This window comes from Rhopalosiphum maidis, chromosome 2 (genome assembly GCF_003676215.2).
Source record: "Rhopalosiphum maidis isolate BTI-1 chromosome 2, ASM367621v3, whole genome shotgun sequence".
Classification (NCBI taxonomy): Eukaryota; Metazoa; Arthropoda; class Insecta; order Hemiptera; family Aphididae; genus Rhopalosiphum; species Rhopalosiphum maidis.
This window is the reverse complement of record NC_040878.1, coordinates 47,322,641-47,334,936: the sequence shown is the minus strand read 5'-3', so window position 1 is coordinate 47,334,936 and position 12,296 is coordinate 47,322,641. Positions and strand designations below refer to the sequence as shown.

The 12,296-nt window shown below is 30.0% G+C and overlaps 1 pseudogene; it reads right to left on the bottom strand.

Annotated features, from left to right (window-relative positions):
• Positions 1-8,649: 8,649 nt before the first annotated feature.
• On the bottom strand, positions 8,650-12,096 carry LOC113552493 (annotated as a pseudogene).
• Positions 12,097-12,296: the final 200 nt, after the last annotated feature.

Here is a 12,296-nt window from a genome sequence, read left to right as displayed (position 1 = left end):
TGAATATAAACTTATATCTGCACCAATAGCTCGGAAAAACATGTTCAGGAATTTGAAAAACGGCTCTTTTTACATCTCTGTCTATTTAAATTATTAACAATTAAACATGTAATATACAGGATGTAACTCGTCTATTTGACATTATTGCATTTGCACTATTATTAAATTTGTCAAATAGTCGAGTTACACTCTGTATAGTATATTTTTAAAATTTCTAGTTCATTTATGTTTTTTTTTAACAAATTATAAAATCAATTACCTAATTTGCATGATCGTTAAACATAGCAACAGATTTAATTGATTTCTGTGATTTCTGTTTATTGATCAGCGGTATTCGTGAGATAAATATCAACAAGTAGATTTTCAAATCATATTTCTGTGAACTTTCTTCTGGTATACTTCGAGTTTGTATTTTTCATCTTCTCTTTCAATCAATAGGTGGTGCTATATACACCTGAGGTATTGCTATGTACAATACTTGTATGCATATTTATTTTTCACACATAATATGTGATTCCGAGGTATTCTGTAGTTTCGGTGATTTTTAAGAGAAATGTCTTAATTGAAATCTTTATCTGAAATTGAAAAATATTGTCATAAACGCCGTAACTCACTGATTTTCCGTAATGCGTATACTACCATACACGAATATACGATTATATATTATAAGTTATAGCTTATATTATCATCGTGGGCGAACCTATTTAGTTCCTTTCGAATCATACAGTTGATGAGCGTATACACACAAAAAAAAAAGCTATGATGAATCTACAGCAATATCATTAGCACTCATATTTACGAAACCGAGAAATTTTACAGCCATAAAACGTGCAATCGAATACTTCGTAAAAATACGAAAAATCGTCATAAAAAAATTCAACGTATTTTGTTTTGTTCGCACCGACCGCGACCACGCCGTAAAAAAAAAAACAGAAAAAACGCCAAAACGTTTTGCGCTTATGGTATATTTAGTGTATTACAACTTACCATTATAGTCGATATAATATGTATGCAATATAATATTATATTATTTATACATTTCCGTACCATAGCTCACAATACGCAGTCCGTGGTTGTGGGTGTGGCGGCTGCAAAGGCTTTTATTTCTATACACATACATTTTATATATGTATGTATACAGGGTGATTCGCCAAGCAGTCTTACTCTCATTTTATTCTTTAAGAAATAATCTAATCAATTTTTGAGAATTTTAAGCACATCAGATTAGCTACTTAAGAAGTGTCATGTAGAGACACAAACTTCTGTTCTTTCAAATGAAAACATTTCATTATTTAGTAGCCAATTTCTTTTGAAAATGTTAGTGTACCTAGTTATAATTTAAAATATCTAAACAAATATTTTTTTTTAAATTGATAAAATGTTTATGCTGTATTATGATGGTATTTAGTATAGTTTTTAAAAATTAGTTTTACAAAAATATAAAATAGATATTTTATTGGATTTCGATCATTATTTTGTTAGATTAATATTAATTACTAATATTTTCAAACCACTCACATAATTTCTTCCAAACCCATTATTGTGAACCTTTTATTATTATTGTTATTATTATGTATAAGGTTATCTGTTGAAAAACTTTTCATCCAAATTTCAATTTTGATACGTCCACATTTTCAAAACAAAATATTCACTCGCTAAATTATTTACGGTAGAAAAAGTGGGGTTTACATTTGAAAAATTGAAGTTTGTATTGTATCTCTGCAGGACACTTTTGTAGTAGTAAAAAAAAAGTTCTACAAGCTTAAGAATTTGAAAACGATCTTTAAGTATTCATACATTAAAAAGTTATCAAAAATCACATTTTGAATAACTGCATTATCGAAGAAAAAGAGGGTGAGCATGCTTGGTGAATCACTCTGTATAAAATGTTTAAATTATAATACGAATAAAATCGGCCTTTTAAAAGCATAATAATAATAATAATAATAATAATAACAATATGATGTAAAGCCCTCTTAAAAATTCGTCCGAACCGCGGGCGGTGCAGCCTTTTCGGGCGCTAACGATAATTTATACGACGGTGCGCGCGCGCTCGTACGTTTAATCCGAAGACTCACTCGGTCCGGAAACACTCGATTCTTGGCCGTTAATTTCTGTACACGCAGCGAAGAATCCCGTTTAGATCCTCTGGGCGTGTATATAAATATTGCACATGATGTGTATATTATGACGATTTTATGATCGGGCGCTATACACACGGTCGTTTAACCGCCGCGGACGGTCGACACGATCTCCGGGCTTTACCCTACGGAGAACTTCGCCGCTCACACGTCCTGCCGACGATATTATTATAACCCTCGTCGAAAACCCGCTCACGGTCGTATTTCACGATTACCGGCTGCGTTTATACGTTTTATTTATGATTTCGAGTTTTGTATTAATAACAATATATTATAATATAAATTTAATGATATTTTTTGTTTTTTTTTTGTCATTTCTTTTTCCAACAAGTGTTTTCGAAACCACTTGAGATCGTCAAATCCGTTAGGTTAGGTATATATACACGTTATATTATAGCCAACTACATATATACAGGGTGATACACCAGATATAGCCACCCCTCATTTTTTTTTTCATTTAAAAATACATTTTTCGAATTCTGGTTTTTTCGATTTTTAAATACTATACCTAATTACCCTTATCATGAATTTTATATCAAACACTTAAGGAGTGTCGGTATCGAGTTTTGCTTTTGAGATAAGAACCTCTTACCTGCACTCTCACTTTCCTTTTTAACTGTACTATTTTAATGTACTTAATTCAAACTTATAACGAATAGTTTTTCAGATATTCGAATATGTGTAATAAGAATAATAGTACTTAAATTTTTTTTTTATATTTTAAATTTTTCAAATTCATGTTTCAAAACAAATTTCAAATAACTGCATTAATGAAGGGAAAAAATGGGGGTGAGCATTATTGATGGATCACCCTGTATGAATATAATATAACACGCCACCGGATCGTATAATATATTATACACGTGCAGTGAAAAATATAATATAGCAATAGCGTAAAACAACTGTATGTCGTTACACACGACGAACCTATGTGTGGTCGTCGTCAAACGTGAGCGTATAATATACACACTGCGGGCTGTGCCGGGCCAATAAAACGATCACATACGTACACTATCATATCGTATAAATGGGTATATACGCGCGACTCGCAATCGAGTTTGGTTTGATTCGGTCTTATATTATTTTACGTCGTCTACTATTATGACCAATCGATTCGATTCGCATCGACCTCGTAGTACGCATATATACGCCATACGGGCACTATATAATATTATCGTATTATTATGTGTCGGGTACGTATATACAGAATAGACATACGGTTTTCGCGGCGACGAAACACCTTCGGGGTAAAAGTGCAAAAAATAATATAATCACGTGAACGGTAATATTATTATTGTAATAGGTCTGGCCCGCGCGCGTAATAATAATAATACTATTGCACTGGCGCGTTTAAATTGTATTTTACTTCGTGGGCGCGTCGCGTCGCCCTTGCCAGCGTGTGCGTCACTCGCGCTTTTTCCGGAACGTCGCGGTCGCGCGTATTATATGCTGTGTACGCTCAACGCTATTAAATATATTAAAATTGTATTACCAAGTGCGCGCGAGAGACAGCTATACGGGACACGGGAGACGAAGCAGTCGCTTTTTTTTTCAGCACACGTGTGTGTGATATTTAATCATCGAAGTGTTGAATTTTCTCCGACGACGACGTCAGATCCACTGGAGAAATCTCGTTACGCGACGTTTTTAATATATTCGATATAGCGCGTAGTGTACCCACTCCCGCGTAACGTTACGTGTGCGTTGGACGGAGTGTAACGGCGAAAACGGCGACGCAAATTTGTATCGTCACGCGTTCACCCGCACAATGATTTTGTACGTCGTTCGGATGATTTCGTACGCGCTCGTCCCCGAAACGCGATCTTCCCGCCGTCGACATTGTCGTTTTCCGACGATGTTCGTGACGGTATTGTCGTGTCCACGTTATAGCACCAGTTATACGGGCCAAGTCAAATCGAAACGGCGTCGGCCCGAGAATTAAAAGTTAAAAATATAAGGCCGTCGCCATACGATCGCCGGCCGCGATGACCCGAATTCGAAGTGTTTATTACTGCGGACGCCGACCGGCGGGCGACTAAGTTTTCCGGTCGTCGGCGTAGCTTATTGTCTCGTGACTCGGCAATAACCAAAAACATTAAAACGTCGCGTAATTCAATAACGTCGACCGCCGCACAACCATAATATTATGTTATACTATATATACGTGTGCCATTACTACTGGTGGACTATCAAGTCTTTATTTGTATAGACGGCCGTAAAACCGTTCTTGTTTCGGTTTATTTACCATTAATTATTATACCGACGTCGTTCTCGGGGTTGGGGTGGTGTTTTCGGTGTATACGGTATATTTGTCTGTTTCGCGTTTTAATGATTTCGTTTCCCCTCCCCCCCCCATCCGGCCTTATTTATTGCACGTCGAGAGTCGACGATTATACAGTTCAGCCCCCACGCCTCGTATATAATAATGATATTGCTATATTTTGTCGATAAAATTACCGTCGTACCGAATGATAAATCGAGTAAGACAATAGGTACACGACCGCCATTTTACACGTCTGCTGCAGGATAGCGCGCGGTTTAGGTCGTGTAGTAATTTTTGCTTTCGTCGATATTGGTAGGAAAAAACTAACTAATATTACTGTATAGGTCATTTGTGTGTCCGCTCTGCGCTGTCCATATAAATCGCCAAATGCCATAACGCACTGGTAAACGAACTCGACTTTTGTATAATATATTATTATTATCATTACATTTTCGATTTTAAGTGTACGTACGACACGAAATATGAAGGTGATATGAATTATATATTCATAACTTATCATTTTCGAAAAACAAACGAAAGGAAAAAAATAAAATAATAAACGCATTATCATTGATTAATGATATGACAATGGTTGGTTTTACTGTATTCCAGTCGAAACGTACAATGTATATATTTGTACACACGCATAATATATTATAATATTTGATAGGTGCATATACATTATATACATTTTTCTATTCATGAACATATAATATATTCCATCTAATTTTTTCGTTAATTTATATTTTATAAAACAATACTAGATGTAATTTATGTATAATTCGCCCGGAAAAATATGAACAAATATAAAATACTGCCCTACATATATATGTACATACAAATAATGAGCCCGTTGAGAAAAACCGTGTGGGGGCCCATAATTATACATTAATTTGTATAGACAAGTTTCTTTCATTCTTAATATAACCAAAGGTAACGCAGTATATAAACAAAGTAATATTTGATTTTCGTTAGCCAAAACCAAATGCTTGTGAGAACCACCTTCTGGTAACCAAAAAAAAAAACAAAAAAGCTATAAAAACGTCTCAAAAAAGAGTCTCGATGAACATATGTGCGGAATTTAATGTCAATTGGTCAGTAATTTCCGATGTTAACGAGTATTAACAAACACACGATCGTTTTTATATATTACAAATAAGAAGAAGATATGGTAAATAAAATAAATATGATATTCGTATACGTGCAGCGATGTTCTCGCACCCGACAAGATATACGGTGCAATAATAAAATATACTAATACTCGGAACCTTATGGAAATTATGAAATGAACATGCAATAATTTTCAACTCGTACGTTTCTTTTTATTTCTACCATCGAGTCAATAAAATTTAATCGTTTTTAATTTATTTTGTTTTACCGGTTACAGTATAATAATTCAGTATGTTTTAAAACACAGTAAATAGTGAATAATAAACTAATCGTATAATAAATTTCAACACGCTGTGGGCATATAACATATTTGGGATGAATAGATTTATTAATTATTGCGTTAACTGCAGCATACGATAATATTTTCTACATGTATTATACGGGCACACGATATAGGTGTACACTGTACAATGCACATAATATTATATAATATGTATATATGTATAGTTATATACGTTTTATTCATTTTACATAGTAAATCGTAATACACATTCGAACGTTTTTCCAATCGAAAAAGTGGTGGCGAGAAACTCAATAAATACAAAATGTATAGAGGTATAAGTACCTAACATATGTACAATATTTACGATTTACTATGAAATCGAATTTATAGTTTTATTATGGTATGTAAAATGTATGGGTAACGTAAGATTTAAAATGTACAATGTTCAAAAAATTTACCTACAACTTTTTGTAAAAAATATGCACACGATCGGATTGCTTAGAGACCAAAAAGCAAATGAAGTTGTATAATATAAGTCCAGAAATCATTTGATAACTACTGAGAGTCCACTGGGTAAACTTACAAGGTAGGCATTATGATAACCATTATCATTTAAAAAAAAAAAATAAAAATACCATATTGAAAATGTATATTACCTTTTTTTAATTAACCGCAAAAATCTACGGTTTAACACTAGTTGTAATAATATTGTTTGGAAAAGTTTATAGTGCTTAGTTTCTATAAAACAATGTATTACTATACTCCGTATAGTTCTACCATGTGGAGTTTTGAAATGTTTGTCGTTCCGACGACTTTTTCAGGCCTCTCGTAGTCTCGTGTTATACACAACTATCGGCTGTATCTACTATTTACAGTGTTCATCAATATATCGTACACGATTATAATAATATCCCGAGGGGAAATTCGTATTACGCCTTCATCGATTAACATTTTCGCGGTCCGTCCGTCATACATAATAACATGTATAGGCGTATAGGTACATGCTGATTCTTGAATTCGAAGGTCTCTCCGCGAATTGGTGCGGCACTGCTTTAACATTACGCCTCGCGGCTCTTATTGTGATTTAAATTAAATCGTGCCAGACGTTAATAAAATATATAAATGATGATTCACCAAGCATGCTAACCCCTTTTATCCTTAATCATGAATTTATTCGATTTTTTAAATTTTCGAGTAGGTATACTCGAGGAGGACATTATTCACTTGTGCAAATAACCCAACGTTTATCTAAGTAAAATATAAATTATTTAGCTGAATTTATAAATTAATGAATTATAGTTAAAAAAAAAAAAATCGTATAACTTCTATCTGAGTTAGAAGCTTGTGAATACATAACTATATTTTAGCGTAGTGTGTGTTGTAATAAGGTGTTTAATATCCTCAAATTTTAACTTTTAATATTTATTACATATTTTTAACCATACCAATTAGAGTTAAATGGGAAGAAAACGCATTAATCCATATGGATTTCATCTAAGCTATGCGCAATTTAAGGAATATCAAGTGCTGATACAAACTTCTACTAAATAACTTGTAAATTGTTAAAAACATATTTTTTAGATGTTGATATATATATATATATATATATACATTGTATAATTCAAACAAGTACATATATATTAAAGATTTCGAAGGTTATTAAATGTTAAACACTCTAAGGATATCAAATAGTAAATTTATTAAAGTCTATGATATAATGGACCCAGATGTGTAATAATTTATAGCTATGCTGTTTTGATGACAGAACATTACACATTGTGTTTCTATACAAGTGTATTTTTATGCATTATCTTCCCGGGACGTCTTCACACAGCAACGATGTCACTTATTATAAAACACCAATTCAATATATCTTTGTAACATGTTTACAACGACATGAAGTTATATAAATATTAAAATCCATCATCTATGAAACATTGTTAATTAAATATAGCAATATATTCAATGTGATATTGTAATAGAAATCATTGTGATGTTTTGAACTATATAAAAATTAAAAATATGCAATGTTGGAATCATTATAAAATTGTAATGTAGTATGTTTGTTTATAATATATTATCTATTATGTATATTAAATAGTGTAAACAATATCTATAAATATTTGCTACTTAAATATTAATTGTTTTGATAAAATATCATTAACTTCAATTTATTTAGTTTAATAAAGTATATGTAACAATAGCTAACATGGATAAGATTATATTAGATAAATTAATATATATCAAATGTAATATAATAATCAACAATCAACATTAAAGGTCTATTATAAAATAAAATGAATGAATAAAAAAAAAATTATAAATACAGAATTGTATTCATATGTTTTTATAAATAATAAAAAAGATTTTAATTATATAATAATAAATGAGTAAAAGCTTAAAGTAAAAATATTAATACTAATATCTTAAGAATTTGAATGACATATTGATGAGATCAAAGCTAAATTCTTTGTTAGACCAATAAAAAAACATTTATATTTTACATCAGTTAAATTGATACAATACGATTCTGACATTTTGGTAATATCAACAACGTATACTCCGATTTCGAAAGAAGATAGTGGGGTATTACCAAATTCATAACAGTTGAGGAACTGTTTTACAATTAAATTTGGAGTAGAAGGTTTATTTTGTGGTTGAACAATATGTTGAACCCTAACGATGTGATTATTAGTAAGCATTATGTATCTATATTTTTCTTTAAAAACAATTATAACTGTATTTGTTAATGCTATTTGTATTGTTTCAAAAAGTTTATCATTAGTTGTAAAAAATGGTAAAAAATCGTTGTGTACTATTTCATTAATTAAGACAAAACATTTATTGTATAACTAAGAAGGGTATTTTTCATGTATTTTTTGTCTTTGTGATATAACATTAAAGATTTCTTGTAGAGGATATTTGATTGACTTCATAGATTTTATAATTTCTTGTATAAAATTATCGTAACGGAAACAACTAAAATTGTCTAGTGGACCATGAATAAGAACATATGTTGGTAAATGAATTAAGCTGTGTACGTTGTAACATATGAATTTAGAACCATATAAATTAGAATAATCGTTGACAAATTTTTTTAGAAACTGAGTTGCTAATTCATTGTATTTTAAGCATGTTTCAGTACAAATTAAAATTCTTATTGCATAAACTAACAATAGGAAATGAACGTAGAACTTTTTTTTTAAGTTACCCTTTAAAACAATTTGACCTGTATATAACAGAAAAGTTCGTAGTTCTGTGGCTTTATAATACTCTATTTCATCTAACGTTCTCAGTAAATGGCACATCTCAGATGGTATATATGGTCTTAATATTTTTAACTCGTTATTTATTTTATTTTTCTTATTTTTTTCCAATCTTACTTCCTTGTTACCTTTTACCCAAAATTCAATTAATTGTTTTACCACACCTAGACATACATTATGCATGTAATCTAATACAACTGTTGTTATGATATTAATTGGTAATCGAACTAAAGGGCTATTACCTTTATGATAGTACTTTTCTCTTTTATTTCTGAAGCTCTCGTCAGTTCTTAATGATGCGTTTAAACCGGAAAATGTCATCCGACGTTCCGAAAATGTACCTTCTTCTGTACATAACGTACAGCCAAAATACTCGTTGTCGCCTTTGACATTCAGTAAAAAAGCTTTTGCAGGAGAATCACACGAGATATTTGAAATGTTTAACGTAAAAAAACCCCATTTACATTTAATCCATTATCTAATACTTCTAACAAATCTATAATTAATGGATTTAAAAACTCTTCGATGAAATTAGATTTTTGAAATCCGTGGAAAAAAGCAATAGGTACGACATTTTCTTTTAACTCTTTAAAATTTAAAATTTAAATTAATATTGGCCAAAAATGATGTTTAGGACTTTTTGATACAGTTAATCCATCTATATTAATACCTATATCTACCACTTGAGATTTAATATATAATTGTGCATTATTTTTAATCAAAATAGGTAGCAGCATACTTTTTAAACCTAAATGTACATACGATCCACCAGAAATATCAACAATATCATTAATTTTAGGAATTTTGATCAATGTCCTAATATCTTTTGGAACGTTTAAACCTTCGTTGTTCAACATCTGAAGCAAGCTGTTACAAAAATTATGTGAAGTATTATGTTTTATAAATAATAAACGCAATTTTTCTGTTAAACGTAAGTTATCCGGTATTTCATGGTCTAAGATAGGATTCAAGGTGTCATATTTTTTTATTTTTAAATCATCAAAACTATTAACACGTGGATTAATGCAGTAATTTGATTTGATTATTTCATTTTGTTTTTCATCTTTTTTTTTCTTCGTATTATGAATCTGAAAAAAAAAACAATTATGTAATTTTATTTTGGAGAAAATATAGCCTACAAATAGGTATATGACTTTTGAGGTTCAACCTAATAAATGTTAATTTGAATGAAGTATAAATTATACGAAAAACAGTAACTCATAATGTATTTGTGTTATATATAATAAACTAAACAAGAATTATCTGGTAAAAGAAAAACAATTAGATAACCTAAGAATTGTTATCATACTTTAATGTTATGTTTATTTTGATAAAAGATTACTTTGAATAAATAATTATATCATTTTTAATGGATTTTTCAGAGAAATTTAATGTTTTAATTATTTTTTATGTAGCTACACAATAAATATTTATGAAAATATTTCCTGAACTTTGCATGCTATTTGAATAATATAGTTATAAAAATCATATACTATGATAACTGATTTAACCGATAGAAAATACGTGCATTAATAAATAGTGAATTTGAAGAATAACATTTTTAATTTTTAAAATATAACTATATACTCATCAATCGCATTGTAAAACAAGGTACCTATTATAAAAAGTATATTACATAGTTCTTATAAGTTTTATAACTGTAACCCATTAATATTTATTTTAATCTGAAGTACTGCTTGCCATAAATTAAATATTACATCAAAGTAAATAATATTTGATTAAATTATTCATTTTTTGTGGTAATATTTGATTAATTCATTAATATAATGGTTTTTACAATAACAATAGAAAAAAAAAAGTTAAATAGTTCTAATCTTACTAAAACTTAAAATTTATCATTTTGTTTATTAATTTATAAATTAATAATATATTATTATAGTATTACATATTCGAAATATTTTATGATCTGCCATTAAAATTGAATTATTGCTATTTTTAAACTTATTAGTTAAAACGACAATCCTAGATATTACCTCACGATTGGTAGATATGCTTGAAGTACTAGCTTCGATTTGTATTGGAGGTGGTGTAACAGGAAATCCGGAAAAATGTACTGCTCTTTTACCCATATAAGGTACATATTTTATATTTTTTTTGTTGATGGGTATAATTGATATATTACTATCTAAATAATAAATTACAAAATAAATTGATATTACATATTTAAATAAATTATAATAGTATAAAAATAATTGGTACCTACCTTCAAAATCACTATCTTCAGATGAACTTCTTTGACGTTTATTATTTTGTTCTTTTGGTGGTTTTCTAGCAGAGCTTTCAATTTCAACACGCTTACAACACGCTTCTTTGAAATTCTCTAAGTAAACAAATACAATTAAAGTTTAAATTATACGGGTTATACATTTTAGGTAATTTATTTCTATAATTTCAATTATTGACCAAACCTAATAAAATGTATTACAATCAATATAAAATGTATAAAATATGTACTTACCGTATATTTTACCATCCAAAATTTTAATTTTGAACGAATTCCATAAATCATCAGGATCGTCAGCTTTCAATAGTTCATTACTGGTCACATTAAATGGAGGCCATCGACAATAATGAACTGATAGAATATTTGATACCGTTACCTCCGCTTGTAAAATTAGCCAATTAATCGGCACTACACTACAATCATTAGTTTCCATAAAGATAACAATAACCCATCGCTTATATGGTCGAATCTACACGGTAAAGGAAAAACAAAACTAATTATAATAAACTAAAAGTATACATTATCTTAGAAATTCTGATGGTAAATAATTCGTATGTAGGTAAGTGCAAAGTGGTTTAAATAAATGGTTAGTCAGTATTAAGCCACTGACCATGATAGCAAAGCTAATTTATTCTGGCCAACCCAAACCCGATTAAGGCTTTTAGTTTCATATTTTTAACTACCTGTCTTAATAAATACTAAATTATTATCCACTGGACATTAGTGCAATTTCCACCCACCACTACTTATAATACTCGGAGATGTCTCTCAATTACCCCTTTCGCCATCACACCACTGTGGTGAGTACAGTAAAATAAAAATTACAACAAATAATCAAAGGCACCACAAATTCAAGACCATTTAGTGTACCTTGCTCTTGGTTAGTATTTTCAATTTAAACATTTAAATCAGTTATGTATTGTGATAAATTTATGATACAACTATAACAATTTTTTGGACCAGGAAACTTAATACTTAGACGTTTCAT